The following is a 16,779-nucleotide window of genomic DNA, read 5'->3' on the forward strand; positions in this document are numbered from 1 at the left end:
TTCCGCAAATTGCTGCAGATTTCAATGCTGGACCATCAACAAGTGCCAGCCTGCGAACCATTCAACGAAATATCATCGATGTGGGCTTTCGGAGTCGAAGGCCCACTTGTCTACTCTTGATGACTGCACGACACAAAGCTTTACACGTCGCCTGGGCCCGTCAACACCGACATTGCACTCTTCATGACTGGAAACGTGTTGCCTGGTCGGACAAGTCTCGTTTCAGATTGTATCGAGGGCCGGCCGGATGGGCGAGCGATTCTAGGCGCTACAGTCTGGACCGCGCGACCGCTACGGTCGCAGGTTCGAATCCTGCTCGGGCGTGGATGTGTGTGATGTCATTAGGTTAGTTAGCTTTAAGTAGCTCTAAGTAAAAGGGACTTATGACCTTAGAAGTTAAGTCCTATAGTGCTCAGAGCCATTTTGAACGGATCCTTAGTACCTGCATATCAGCAGGGGACTTTCAAGCTGGAGTTCTGTTATGGTGTGGGGCGTGAACAGTCGAAATGATATGAGACCCCTGATACGTATAGATATGACAATGACAGGTGACACGCACGTAAGCATCTTGTCAGATCACCTGCTTGCATCAATGTCCATTATACTCGTACATTCAGACGTACTAGGGAAATTACAGCACGACAACGCGAAACTCCTAACCCCCAGAATTGCTAGAGAGTGGGTCCATGAACACCTTTCTGAGTTAAAACACTTCCAATGGCCACCAAACTCCCCAGACATGATCATTATTGAGCATATGTGGTACGCCTTGCAACGTGGTGTTCAGAATGGATCTCCACCCCCTCGTACTCGTAGGGATTTATGGACAGCCCTGCATTATTCATGGTGTCAATTCCATTCAGCACTACTTACGACATTAGTGCAGTGTATGCCACGTCGTGTTGCGGCACTTCCACGTGCTCACGGGATCCCTGCAAGATATTATGCAAGAGTACCATTTTCTTTGGATCTTCATTGTAGTAATCATTTGAGCTTTGGATTGCACGTCCTTGTTGAGTGGGAATGAAAATTTTGTGCCCCTTTCAATATGCCGTATATCAGTCGTGCGAGGGTCAATCGGAAATAATAATTTATGTCCGCACCTGAAGTATACGACTAATTTGTAAACGAAGCGAAGGTCGTTGTGAGCCGAACAAGGAAGGAATGCCAATAGCGATAACCACAAGCTCGAAGCTACCTGGAAGATCAGTATCCAAATAGCACATCGGCGAGACTTGTAACAACTCCTGTCGACTACTATATACGACTACCTAAAGGCTACTTTCCTGGCTCCATGCAGCGAGCAGCTGGATGCACAAAAGTTGTCATTCACTCGCTGAGCCGCTATCGATTTCGTCCCATGGTTTAGATAATAAAATGGGTTGCCTCCGATGAGCTTTCTTGAATGGGCCGAGCAGATAGAATTGGACGCAATTGATTTCCTTGCGTTGTTATTCTGATCGGTCAATATTTTCGTTCCGTAGCGTGCACAAATGTTGGGGTAGCCCAACGTTTCAATAACGAGCGTGATTTTGTCGGTACCGATACATAACTGGCAACATAATACACGTGTCGTCACCTAGCATCCCTGATAATGTGGTCGACACCCTGGATGATTTGTGAAGTCATTGCAGTCGCTGACCGTTCACTTCGCTCTGCGTTTCCCCAGCCAAGTTTGTCTGCCCTTCAGCTTCTCTACTGGGATGTATCACCATCTTATGCTGCTTACGTTACCGTAGAAACTCCATAAATCTTCTTCAGCCTTTCGTGAATGCTATTAAGCGTTTCACTCTCTCCAGTTAAGAATTCAGTCAAAGAACACTTACACGTATGAAAATGTCGGCCATTTACTAAGCTTACACCGTTCTGCAGTTTCTTGAAGTAGGACGCTATTATTGGATTGGGCTACAGAAGTTGGTCTGCAGAGGAGCGCCAAATTTATGATTACTGCAATATCAGCAAAATAAAGCAGAAGAGCATACACTGATCGGCCTGAACATTATTATCAATGAGATATTATCTATATGAACCGCTCCAGGCGATAGCAGTGTCATCTGACGAGGAATGACAATTAGTCAGACACACGAACGGTACATGTAAAGTCAGTAAGCGTCCTATCCGTGAACAGAATGGGGAAGCCGATCGATCTATCTGTGTTTGACGGAGGGCAAATTGTGATGGCCCAGGGGCTCAACACGAACATTTCGGAAACTGCGCGACTCGTCGAGTATTCGAGGAGAGCTGTGGTGTGTGGTTTCAACACGTGGCGAAACCAAGGTGAAACTACGTCCAGACGCCTTGGGACTGGATGGCCACCCCTAATTATATGTCGTTTGTCGTAGGCCGTTCGCCTGCTTAGATGGGTGGTAACAAATGTTTGCAAGCGGGCCCAGGTTCGATTCCCAGCCGGGTCAGAGATGTTCTCCTTTCGTGGACTGGTTGTTTTCATCATCATTATTTCATTCTCACCAACGGCACGCAATTCGCCCAATGTGGCGTCGACTGAAATAAGACTTGCACTTGGCGGCCCAACTTCCCCAGATGGGGCCTCCCGGCCAGTAATGCCATACGCTGATTTTATTTCATGTTGTAGGCTGGTCAGACTGGTAAACCAAGATAGACAGCGAACTGTGGCGGCATTACCATCAGACTGTAATGTAGGCCAGAGTACAACTGTGACTCAAAACACGGTGCACTGAACACTTCCACAGCCGATGACATCGGCAACTGCGACAGAAATGGGTATGTGACCATTGGCACTGTAATTTGGTGCAGTAACCGAACAATGCATGGTCTGATGAGACCCGATTCCTTCTTCAGCATAGCGCGAATCCGTCGTCTTCCAGCAGAACAGCTCATTGATACCTGCATTGCGTGATGGAGACAAGCTGGTGGTGGCTCCATTAATCTCTGCGGAACATTTATATGGGCATTCCTGGATCCAGTGGGGCTCCTGCATGGTACCATGTCAGCCAAGGAGTATCATACCCTGGTCGCAGAACGCGTACACCCATTCATGACGATCACGTTTCATGGTGGCAGTGGCATTGGCATTTTTCAACAATACAGTGCGCCAAGACACAAGGTCACAAGTGTGATGGAGTGGTTCCGGGAACACTGTGGTGAGTTCCAGTTGATGTACTGCCCTTTGCCCTCCCACCTGCCGCCAACTCGCCAGTTATGAACCCCCCGAAACACATTAGGAATATGACTGAAGGTGGTGTCAGAGCTCATCACCCCTTTCCAGGAATATATGGGAATTAGGTGACTTCTGTGGCTGCAGATGAGGTGCCGACACCCTCCAGTGACCTACCAACGCGTCATTGCTTCCATGCCACGAAGCGTCACTGCTGCTATCCGTGCCAAAGGTGGAAATAACGGCTATTAGCTGGCTGATCGTTGTATAGGAGGCATTACTTTCTGAATGGCCCTTGTATGTTTAAAAAAGTTCAAGCTGTACTTGCATTACAAGAAATTGCAATAGCCTCAGAAACCACAGTTACCAAATTTTAATGTTACCGTGTTATCCAGTCCGGACATCACAAAGTATTACGTTAGTTTCACATACTTTATACATCCAACATTTTGTGTTCACCATTATATTTTCCTCGTACTATCGACCTGACGGTACACCCTAGACATGGTGACACGTGAGTAGATAGCGCTTACTGTGCCTCTGCACCCTCAAAATAAGGCACCTATCTAGCGTGCAGATTTAGCGCATCTTAGCCATCCTGCTTTGGATGGTCACTCTGACGGTATTGCATATAACCGTCTCACTGATAAAACACACAAAGTTATTTGATTTGTCATGGAGACAAGACCGTTGTTTCACTTACACAACAGATGTCTACAGTTCCGATGGATATTACAATATGTCATCATCTGCAGCTCGACACGTTACCAACTACGAAGGGGGTTCAATAAGTAATGCAATACACATTTTTTTTCTGATAATAGATTGGTTGTATTCAGGATTCCAGTGTATCATATTATTCCCCATTCTTTTGACTACGTCCGTAGCTCGTGGTCTCGAGGTCGCGTTCTCGCTTCCCAAGCATGGGGTTCCGGGATCAATTCTCGGAGGGGTCAGGGATTATCACCTGCCTCGTCATGACTGGGTGTTTGTGTTGTCCCCATCATTTCGTTATCATTCATGGCAGTGGCGAGATTGGGATGAGTGAAGGTTGGGAATCTGTACGGGCGCTGATAACCGCACACTTGAGCGCCCCACAAACCAAACATCATCATCATATTTTGGCTACATGACTCTGATTTTAAAAATCATCTCTATTCAATGAGACGGTCTTACGCCACTTAACTGGGAGGGTCAGTATTCCCGCATGGTACCACTCAACTGGTCGACGTCGGCACCACTAGCTCCCTCCATCAATAACGTCCTCATCATCTACGTACCTGTTCCAGCGTATAGCATCCTTTATTGGGCCAGATACTATACTGGCCATTAAAATTGCTACACCACGAAGATGACGTGCCACAGACGTGAAATATAACCGACAGGAAGAAGATGCTGTGATAGCCTTTCACAGCATTCACACAAGGTTGGCACCGGTGGCGACACTTACGACGTGCTGACATGAGGAAAGTTTCCAACCGATTTCTCATACACAAACAGCAGTTGACTGGCGCTGCCGGCTGAAACGTTGTTGTGATGCCTCGTGTAAGGAGGAGAAATGCGTACCATCACGTTTGCGACTTTGATAAAGGTCGATTGTAGAATATCGCGATTGCGGTTTATCGTATAGCGACATCGCTGCTCGCGTTGGTCGAGATCCAGTGACTGTTAGCATAGCAGAATATGGAATCGGTGGGTTCAGGAGGGTAATACGGAACGCCGTGCTGGATCCCAATCCCAACGGCCTCGTATCACTAGCAGTCAAGATGACAAGCAACTTATCCGCATGGCTGTGACGGATCGTGCAGCCACGTCTCGATCCCTGAGTCAACAGATGGGGACATTTGCAAGACACCAACCATCTGCACGAACAGTTCGACGACGTTTGCAGCAGCATGGACTATCAGCTCGGAGACCATGGCTGCGGTTACCCTTGACGCTGCATCACAGACAGGAGCGCATGCGGTGGTGTACTGCACGAATGGCAAAACGTAATTTTTCGGATGAATCCAGGTTCTGTTTACAGCATCATGATGGTTGCATCCGTGTTTGGCGACATCGCGGTGAACGCACATTGGAAGCTTGTATTCGTCATCGCCATACTGGCGTATCACCCGGCATGATGGTATGGCGTGCCATTGGTTACATGTCTAGATCACCTCTTGTCGCATTGACGGCACTTTGAACAGTGGACGTTAGATTTCAGATGTGTTACGACCCGTGGCTCTACCCTTCATTCGATCCCTGCGAAACCCTACATTTCAGCAGGATAATGCACGACCGTATGTTGCAGGTCCTGTACGGGCCTTTCTGGATACAGAAACTGTTCGACTGCTGCCCTGGCCAGCACATTCTGCAGATCTCTCACCAACTGAAAACGTCTGGTCAATGGTGGCCGAGGAACTGGCTCGTCACAATACACCAGTCACTACTCTTGATGCGCTGTGGTGTCGTGTGGAAGCTGAATGGGCAGCTGCTCCTGTACACGCCAACCAACCTCTGTTTGACTCAATGACCAGGCGTATCAAGGCCGTTATTACGGCCAGAGGTGGTTGTTCTGGGTACTGATTTCTCAGGATCTATGCACCCAAACTGCGTGAAAATGTAATCACATGTCAGTTCTAGTATAATATATTTGTCCAGTGAATACCCGTTTATCATCTGCATTTCTTCTTGGTGTGGCAATTTTAAGGGCCAGTAGTGTAGATGAATGTTTGCTGTTAGGCGACGAGCTATCCAGTGGGCACTGACCCTGGAGTACCCCAATTAGTGGACGAATATGTCAGCATTACCAACAGGGAATTCCAGTTGAGCAGCGAGGGTTTGGATCGTGATCCGCCACTCACCACGAATGAGGATGTCCGCACGTTTCAACATTACACGAGTCACAGCTGTGTGTAGCCAACCAGCCTTTGGGAGATCGGACAGGTTTGCATGACCCTGTTGCAATGAAGACAGACGCGTTGCGGGGCGACCCATCCTGCTTTTGTTCACAATCAGGTCTCAGTAGACATTCTGCATGCGTCAGTGAGCGTCTGCGATACTGTGTCTTTCCGCCACAAGCAACACCAAAGATACCCTTCTGCCGGAATGCACCTCCGTTACAGACGCCATTTTGAATGCTGCTTACAGTACCGCCACCTGTCGGAACTTCATGAAACTAAAGGGGCTGAAGCGGAAATATTCTAAGATGTCTCACAACAAATCCGCATCTTTTCAACAGAAACTGGCCGAGGAAAAGATGTGCTGCATTACTTATTGAACGCTGCACATACGTTAATAGAAACATTTCTGAGAATCCTAACCGTTCGAACGAAACGGGCACAGCCAACAGCTTACACAAACCAAAATAAAACAATTTCACTCGGAAGCCACATAGTGATCATGTACTACCTGATCAAAATTATACTGACACCCCTGTGTGAGTCGTAACTCTTCACTAGATATCACGAGACTGGACTAGCCGGTATTAAAAGAGGTGCCGAGGTATCGTGTTATCAGCAGAGAAGAGGTAACAGCCGATTGTGTCCTCAGGACAACACAGTGACTTTGAATGTACACCAGATAATGTATGACACCTGAGTAACGAATACATCAGGGTCATTCCAGCCTCTCCAAAGCTCACTGAGGCACTGTTGGAGGCGTGATTGTGAAATACAGACTTGAAGGATCAGCCACAAATAAAGCAAGACCAGCCAGACCTCATCTACTGACGGACAGGGACCGTCGAGTGTTACCCATGGTGAATGTAAAAAACCGCATGAAATCAGAGGAAGGGACGACACGTGAGTTTCTGAATGATACCAGGAACCCAGATACCTTAATGACTGTGCGTAGCGTCTTAAACAGAGCAGCTCCTCAACAACGACAGATTTCTCTGGTCAGTACTAAGGGACGCTAGAGGTGGTGTAAAGGGAGATACCGCAGTGGATGACTGGAAAAGAGTGACTTGTAATGACGAATCACACTACAAGCTGTAATGGTCGCACTGAATGATTTACGTTTGGCGAATACCTAGAGAAAGTTACCTGCCGACATGTATAGTGCCAAAAGAGAAAGACAGAGAAGGTCTCACTACGTCCGTTTGTATATGCATATATATTCATCAGCCTAATGACCGGTTTGATGCGGTCCGCCACGACTTCCGCCCGTCTGTCAACCATTCATCTCCGAGTAAATTTGCAAACAAACGGCCTCAATTATTTGCTGGATGTATCCCAATCTCTGTCTTCCACTGCCGGCCGGAGTGGCCGTGCGGTTCTACGCGCTACAGTCTGGAACCGCGAGACCGCTACGGTTGCAGGTTCGAATCTTGCCTCGGGCATGGATGAGTGTGATGTCCTTAGGTTAGTTAGGCTTAAGTAGTTCTAAGTTCTGGGGGACTGATGACCTCAGAAGTTGTGTCCCATAGTGCTCAGAGCCATTTTAGCCTGTCTTCCACTATGGTTTTTCCGCTCTACAGCTCCCTGTAGTATCATGGAAGTTATTCCCTGGTGTCTTAAAAGATGTCGTAGCATCCTATCCCTTCTTCTAGTCAAGGTTATATTTCCTCGCCGATTCTGCAGGGAACTTCCACATTCCTTACCTTATCAGTCAACTTAATTTTCAACACTCGTCTGTAGCCCCACATTGCATATGTTTCGTTTCTTTTCTGTACCGGTTTTCCCGCAGTCCGTGTTTACCGGCCATACAATGCTATGGTCCAAACGTACATCCTCAGAAATATCTTCCTCGTATTAAGGCCTATTTTTGATAATAGTAGACTTCCCTTGGCCAGGAATGCCTTTTTTCTTAGTGCTAGTCTGATTTTTATGTACTCCTTGCTCCATCCGCGATGGGTTATTTTCCTGCCTAGTTCCTGGAATTCCTCAACTTCAACTAAATTGTGATCACCAACTATGATGTCAAGTTTCTCGCTGTTCTCATCTCTGCTGGTTCTAATAACTTTCGCCTTTATTCGATTTACTCTCAATCCGTATTCTGTACTAACTGGTTTGTTTATTCCATTCAACAAGTCTTGTAATTCTTCTCCGCTCTCACTGAGAATAGCTATGTCGTCAGCGAATCTTAAGAGTAATATCGTCTTACCTCGAATTTCAATCCCATTATCGAACCTTCCTTCTTCTACGTTTTGGTGGAACAGTAGGAGCGAAAGACTGCATCCCTAGCGTACACCATGTTTACTCCGTGCACTTCTTTCTTGGTCTTCCACTGTTATTGGACTTCTTGGTATTTGTACATATTATACATTACACGTCTTTCCCTACAGCCCCCCTATTTTTTCTTAGGATTTTGAACATATTGCACCATTTTACGTTGTCGGGAGCTTTTTTAAGTATGGGCACGTCACTCGTGGTCAGGGTGTGATCTCCTTATTCTGCATAAGAAAACGCTAAATGCGGAATGATATGAAATTGGTTACAGTAAAGTTTCATAGAAGGCGACTGCTTCACAGTGAGAATGCCCCCCGTACTTAAGCAGAATCTGTGAGGCTATGGTTTACGGTCAATAACATTCTTAAAACGGAATGGCCTAGTCAATGTTTCGACCAGAATCCAAAGGATCACTTTCTCAATGAGTTACAACGTCGACTTCGCTTCACACTGCAGCGTCCAACTTCACTAACCTGTCTGGTTTCGACTCTTGAGGAACAAGGGCTACCATTCATCTAGACATTCAGGCACCTCATTAAAAATATCTCTCTCAGAACTTGTAGTATTACTGGAATTTCCGTCGTATGAAAGCTGTGAGTACCCTTGCAAATGCATTCACCTATCTGTATATTAAGTGATCAACTTATGAGATGAGACCTATTCTTTGAAAGACATTTGTTTTATATAATTTACGTAACTGTAAAGATGCGCAATTAGTGCGGACGCTAATACATCGATTGCGCAGTCAACGAAACATTATAATAGAAGCTGAACTGAACGTTCCGCTTCGGTATAAATAAAGGTGACATTAAAGACCTTTATAGATCTTCAGATTTTATCGTACTTCTGCCTGTAATGTGAAAGCGTTAAGAAGGTCGCCTTTAAGCCATAAAAGTGAGCGGTCTTGCCAGCGTGCAGACAACATCATTAATTAATAAAATTCAAGTAATTTATGTTCGATACTGTAAGCTAGCAAGTTATTGTTATGAAGGTGTTGAACGGTGCAAGAATTGTCTCGAAGGAAGGAGAAAAGTAATGACTGTAATTTGTGACAAAAACGTGAACCAAGAAGCTACCACAGGACAGGCTGAAATCTGATCGCACCATACAGTTAGAAAATTACTTACGTAAGTTGTACTGTTTATAAATAAGCCGTAATTGATTGTGACAATCGTATGAATATGTTTAGTGTTTACCAGATTTCTTATTCTATTCTTTTCCTTTATTTTTTTACCTCCATGCCATATTATTTTATAAATGTCAAACAGCCTTGACTACAGTAGAGAATACTGCGGCATCCTGTTCGTAGACAGAAGGCCGCTCCTTGTCTTCTATACAACTCATAGCTGCCCCATTTACTAAGATTTCATTTGGAAATGCAATTTTTTATTGTTCATTGTTAAAGGTCCCTTAGGTAATTATATAATTCATACTGAGTACGTAAAGAAATCCCAGTTGTTCTTTTCCAAATAATAGAAGCCTTTGCGTAATCAAAAACTAGCCTACTTCTGACAACGATCAGGAGCCGACCAGAAGACGGACGCCTTCGACCGCTTTCGTGTTTCCTGTGACAAAACTGTGCTAAAGTGGGAACACGACATTCTAGTATGAAACATAATTACCAGATTAAAATTGAAAAAGATTGAAATGTATTTAACTTATTTGTTTTCTTTTATCATACTAGAAGCTGAAACACACTCCACATTATGTTCACTAACAGGTGTCTGAATATCTTTGAAATGGTAGTGCAGGAGTATTACCAATGACGTCTAGGTCAGGATGTTGTGTGTACTGAAACCGAGAGTGCGATTATGCATTTTAAATCTACATTTATATCTATACTATGTAATTCATTTTGTAGTACATTTACTTTCCATTGTACTACACTCTTGGGCTTCGTCCTGTTCGATTGGCGTATAGAGCATATGCAGAATGCTTAAATGCTTTTGAAAGCACTGTAAGAAGTCTGCTCACATGTTCGGAGCCTATGCGAGAACAATAAGTAATAACCTGTATCGTGTTTCCAAAACTAAAATCGTACGCCGTGAATGGCTGCGAAACAACGGAGGGTAGATTCAGCCACCTGTTTCCGGAAGGTTTTCCAAATCGTCTACGCCCGTAGGCACCTTTTGGTCGTCGAAAGTTATATCTTGAAGTTTATCTGTCCGGTGTGTATTACTGTAATAGTGCGTGTAGAGTGTAGTGTCGTATTCGTGTAGGAGACGATGAGAGGATATAGTGTGTACCTGTGCCTGCACATAGCCTACTCCTCTTAAAGAGTACCAAGGGGGCTCGCCGAGCTCAACGTTTCCATCCGACGGACGGGTCACCATCAGCATCAGTAGTGTCGCACGCCACCTCTCCATGAGCCACCACAGAGAGCACTGGAATTTAATCCAGGATAGTGGCGCAAGGGCTGCAGATCAGCGACTTCACGTCAGCATCCCTCCTGTCCCCTCTGCTGTAAAAGCAAAGGGAAAATTGTCAACAGCACGTGGAGTATCTCATCGGTCACTCATCCAAGTAATGGTCACGCTCGATGTGCTTCGGTTATCTTACGGGATCCGGTGTACACACCTCGGCACGGACGCTGACTGTGTGTCCAAGATTACCTCTTACCACCTGTTTCTGATACCTTACCAGTAGGCCTTTGCTAGCAGTCGTCGTCATCCGACAAGATTCTGCCAGTTCAGGTTCTTCAGCATTTGTGTTATGCTTAGCTGTGTGTCAAATACACCTGTGACATTCGTGCGGCCTTTCTATATGTGAGTCCAGCGTCCCCTGTTTGGCCTGTTTGTCACAGCCACCACACGTTTGAGCTAGATTCTAGCATGGAGACACAATAATTTTGTAAGCAATCTCTGTGATGAATTTCACTAGTAAGCTATCAGTCTGCCACCAACTCTAGCTGCGACTGAAAAAATGTTCAAATGTGTGTGAAATCTTATGGGACTTAACTGCTAAGGGCATCAGTCCCTAAGCTTACACACTACTTAACCTAAATTATCCTAAGGACAAACACACACACCCATGCCCAAGGGAGGACTCGAACCTCCGCCGGGACCAGCCGATCTGCGACTGAGTCTGGAACTTCGTTCCAATTCTTAGCCGCACAAATCATTACACATATATATTTAAACAAGTTGACTGATAGTAAGTGATTCGTTTATGTTAGTTTTATATCAGTACGATTTTGGGAATTGTGAAGTGCAGAGTTTTACATTTCTGTGCATTTAACACAAGTTGACAATATCTGAACCACTTTGTAAGTGCTTCATGACCTGACTGAATATTTGTGCACGTTTTTTTAGACATCACTTCCTTATACATCACAGTGTAGTCTGCAAAATATTTCAAAATTGTTTGCGAAGTCATTAATAGACAACATGAGTAGCAAGGGTCCCAACACGCTTAACAGGAGCACGCCTGGCTGACAATGACTCTTCGTCGACGAATCGTGCTGCGTCTTGTCTACCAAAAAATTCCGAAACACTCACAATATTCGATAGATTGGAAGTTAGTCACAACAACAGCAGTAGCAGCCACTGACTGCGCTTGAGAAACGACCAGATATGTATCTGACGCTGAAGATTGCGCTGAAATAATGTCTCTTACTGCTCACGCTTGGACACTAGTTCCAGTCCAACAGATGGTGCATATATGACCAAGAAAAGTAATTAGTCTGTTGTTCCTCAATTTATATTAAATTCCTCTCAGATGAGTAAGTGAAGCAATTATTTTCATGTGCTTCTTTAGATGCTTGACACCTTTGGTATACTCCACAAGATACTGAACTATATTATCATTCATCCTGTATAATTTGTATATTTTAGGTATTCGTGTGAAAACGCTTCGGAATTCAGTAGCCCTTTGTAATGATAGTACTGTCGAAAATAAGCATGCTGAAGGCAGATCTTCAGATTTCATTATCTTTTCCTGTCGTCGACTTCTGTTGATCCTAGGGCGTTGTGTGTATGAACTTTGACATTTTTTCTTGCTTAATACTTCTGCACCTTTAAGAAAAAGTCCAACTGGTGTTTTCATATAATTACTGAAGAGAGCATTTTCTTGAATATAGTGCTTTGCTATCTTTATAATTCGCTCTGAAACTGCAAAGAAGAGTATTCTGCTAAAGAATCACAGCGAACCGTTTCCGTCTCATTTTACCTTCGCGTTGTGAAACTTCTAAGAATTTCTACCTGAACAGGACCATATATTAGTGGTGTACACTGCTGGAGGCCACTCTAAGGGTATGAAATATGTACCCTCATCTGTTCTCATCTGTTTATGTCAAAGGACAAACATGAACGAGTAACTAAGTAATAGTGGCAAGATTCTAGTTTACTCACAGAAAATTTACTTATTTAACTGTCGCAAACAATTCTCGACGAAATTTCTTCAAAGTTCTGCCAACACGAGTATTTCGGATGTTTTCCGGATATTGAAGAGTTAAGGTATCAGTATTCTTTCCTCTGCTGATCCGATGTACTCTTTTCGAAGAAGTGGAAACCTCCGTTACTTATAAATATTCGTTTGCCAAAGATTATTTTATTGATCTTTACTGTTTGAATGAGAAACATTATAAAAAGTACCTGGTTTTATAATATTATAATTATTTAATTACACTTACAGTTTTCCACCTAATGACCAACAGTAATCTCTGTGTTATGATATTTACTATCACTGCTTTCGGGATCATTACGTTCAAGTTTCTTTTGTTATAGTTTCATATGGACAAGACTCTGAACTGCTTCCCAGCACATAAAATTCTTGTTTGACTTACAATAGACATTTATGAAACCTAATCCCACCAACTAAAAACAGGTAAGTTCGAAACAAAGAATAAGAGACAATTTAGTTATACTCACTGGGGTCGCTTCCGACATGCACATATGCGGATTTGCCTTGCAGACTGAAACTCTACCTGTGCCGAATATTCCCAGGCAAGTCACGCCCTTCCAAGCATATTGCAATATCTGGAGCCAGTATCAAAGGCTTTCACATAGTGGATAACACAGCGTCTGCTAGAGCTCTAGCGCTGTCTGCCCTCTGAACTTTATCCACACCTCCCTCAACCGTGTTTGAGAAAGCAACGAGATGAATTTCATACCACAGACGTTATCAGCGTCAGTTCCAGTTGTAACACATATAATCGTCACATTTTCGACAAAAATTCGTTTCTCAGAATCTATAACTGATGAATATAAAATTATGTATATTTCTCCGTATTCATTTACTTCATTTACAAATTTTCGATTTACAAGGTCAGCCCCAGACTACAACCGATTGCCATCATTAAACAAGGTACAGTACTTCTGTTCAACACTGATAAAATTTTACGCACGTGGAGCAAAAAAGTTAACTTTTACAGTACAACAATGATGTAAGAGTAAACAAACAAGCAAATGTCAAGGGAAAAGCCAGAAAACGTAAAGACTAAATAAATATTAAAAAAATGACACCGTGTGTGTTTGTGCGGTAGTCTGCAACGATAGGGCAACAGAAGACGTTGAGATTATGAACAAAAATACATAAATACATTCAACAAGAGAGAAGATATACATGTGACAAAAAAATGCTGTATCCCATACAGGGTGTTTCAGAACGCCGTTTTAAAAGTTTGGGGACAGGTTCCTTACACCAAAACAAGAAAAGTAGTCCAGTAAACATGTGCTCTAAAATGCACACCCTAAGAGTTACGAGGACTTGTTGATCTTACTTACAGTGAAACACATCTCTTCTACTGAACAAGTGATCATAGCTCTTAAGGTATGCATTTCAGAGCCTGTGTTTATGGGACATTGTTTTCTTGTTTTGCTCCATACTGCATTATCCAAAATATGGAAAGCAAAGACCTTGCAGTAGAAGAGCTATGGTTCACAGTACTGAGGATCAAAAAGTTCTCAGGACTCTATGCATTTTTTAGCAAATGTTTACTGGACATATGTTTCCTTGTTTTAGTGTAAGGAACATTCAACAGCATCGTCTAGTGGTCATCTGTAATTCCGACTGTTACGTGATATTGATACAATAATCAACTTTTTCAGGGATTTTTATTATTATAAAATTGTTTAGTATGCTTCTACTGTGAGTTGTGTGAAGGTATCTGCTGTTTAGTGGCACTAACTTGGTTCGTTACGTATTTCGTGGATTTTTATGCTTTCCAGCCACAGCACGTGAGAAATTCTGCAAGTTAATGTGCAAGGTGTTTACATTCTCATTTCAGTACATGCTTCGGAGGTATCACAATTTATTAACATCTTCCATAAAGAAATATAAAACGAAAAATTTCAATCTGCTTTAGCATTTACATCTATTAATAGCATTTGACACTTATATTTGTGTTGTTCGACTTATTATTGCGAAAGTTATAAATGTGAATCGAATAAAGTGCGTTTCTGTATATCCCTCTTTTAACTGGGTATATGTCTGCATGCCATATTCCCAGTACCATTTTTGTGAGAAAAATAACGCCACAGGATGATATTACTGGCAGACAATATGTAAAATCAGTTGTAGACCACCCTGCAGAAAACTTATTAAGATTTCTTAATACGTGGTTCACAATGCAGTAGTCATTAAGGTATAATACCATTACCTGTATTACTCTTGACAAAAGGGTAGACATGCGGTTAAATACTAGAACCAAATTAGTCTACATAAAGGTTTGAAATATTTCAAATAGGTGTAGGAGTGAGTGAAGCACAAAACAATAAAAGTAATTAACAGTTTGACACAGCATTGAAATGCCATACGTCGATTGGATAGTATCTCCACATTTTTTCTGAATATTTCAGCGTACTTACGTTGGAATTATACTATCGTAAATTGAGGCACTTCTTCGACTTTTGTCCGTATCGCTGATCAGCGTGTCATAGGTGGCACATTAATCCTTTTATCTTTCTCTCTTCCTTTTTCACATGTCAGAGACTTCTGGTATTGGTTCCAAGGAGTGGTAATTAATAGAAAAAGAAATTGAACGTGTTAGTTGTTTTGAACACAAACTAATATGCCAGGTCAATCTTTAGAAGTTATATGCCAGGTGAGTCTTTAGAAGAGAAATTACGGAGGTTGTCATTGGCTAATTACGTCTGTGAAACTTGGTAATAGTTGTCTGGGGTTCTATCGATGTAGGACTCTGTTCCGATCACACACTTGCCGGAATCTCGCTTGCGTTATGCACCTTTGCGCTGAGAAACGGCATCACTTATTGTGACACCTCAGTCACAATTATTATACATGTGCTAGAGATCATATGTGTTGTCGGATTCTGTTTTCGATTGTCAGCGTATGAAATTTAACAACAGCACACTTATTGAAGAATTCCACTGCTATATGCAGTTGTTGGATTCGTTACTGGTTTACTTAACATTCTGACAACACAGTTTCTCATTTGCAAAAGATCCCTGTACGTCACACTTAAAAAGTTTCACTGCCAGCGTCTCTGCTCTTTATAATTCCGACGTGATGAAAGATGTACATTTAAATTAATTAATTGCCCGGCGGTAACGCCAGATCTTTTAGTTTATATTCTGCTACCGTTTTGTTCTTTTGGGGGAACAACTGTCCTCTTACGATTCTGTAAAATCTGCACGTTAATTAAAAAGTGGCTTCAGGACTGAAATATTGCCGTGATCCAAACTTTACTTTGTCATGACTCCAGCTTAGTCGTGGAGACAGTTTTATCCTGAACAATCATCCTTATATTAATGCCAGATTAAATTGCTACACATCTGTTTCCATTTAACAGTTGAAAATTCTGCCACTTTTGTATGACTTACTGTAACATTTACTTCCGTACTGTGACACAGAAGTCACCGTGCGGTAGCATGGCGAAAAAGTACGGGTTTTCAATCACTGTAAGATTTTAAGAGTGTGTCACCAACTCATTTTACCATTCCCTGGAATGGCGCATCATCCACAATTGTTAGGCATGTTTTATTGATGTTATGTACATTAGCTATATGGTAATAAGTCCTATAGCCCAATATCTAGCGCTATAATATTTCAGAGCTCTCTCAGTGAGTGATGAGAATGTCGTCTAACAGTTTTACAGTATGCGGAAGAGTTCGTTGATTGCCAGAAATTGAATACTGAAGATGGTGGAAACTTCAATTGTAATTACTCTGGACAACTTTATGTCAACGTTATGAAATACGTTTGCTCCGTTCTACTCGTAAAATGTGAAGTACTGACTGTAGCAGTTGATGATACAACCACTACACTGCGGCCGTAGAAACTTTGCTGCACCCCAAAAGAAACATTGGTCTTCACGCTCTGAGGCTCTTACATTTAGCACCATCCACAATCCTCCGCAAAAGAAACTCACATAGAGCTCTACGCTGAAGAGCCAAAGACACTGGTACACCGGCCGCAACACGTCGTGGCATGGACTTGACTAATGTCTGAAGTAGTGCTGGAGGGAACTGAAACCATTAATCCTGCAGGGTTGCGCATGAATGTGTAAGAATACGAGGGGATGGAGATCTC

Source organism: Schistocerca piceifrons, chromosome 3, assembly GCF_021461385.2.
Source record: "Schistocerca piceifrons isolate TAMUIC-IGC-003096 chromosome 3, iqSchPice1.1, whole genome shotgun sequence".
In the NCBI taxonomy this organism is placed as follows: Eukaryota; Metazoa; Arthropoda; class Insecta; order Orthoptera; family Acrididae; genus Schistocerca; species Schistocerca piceifrons.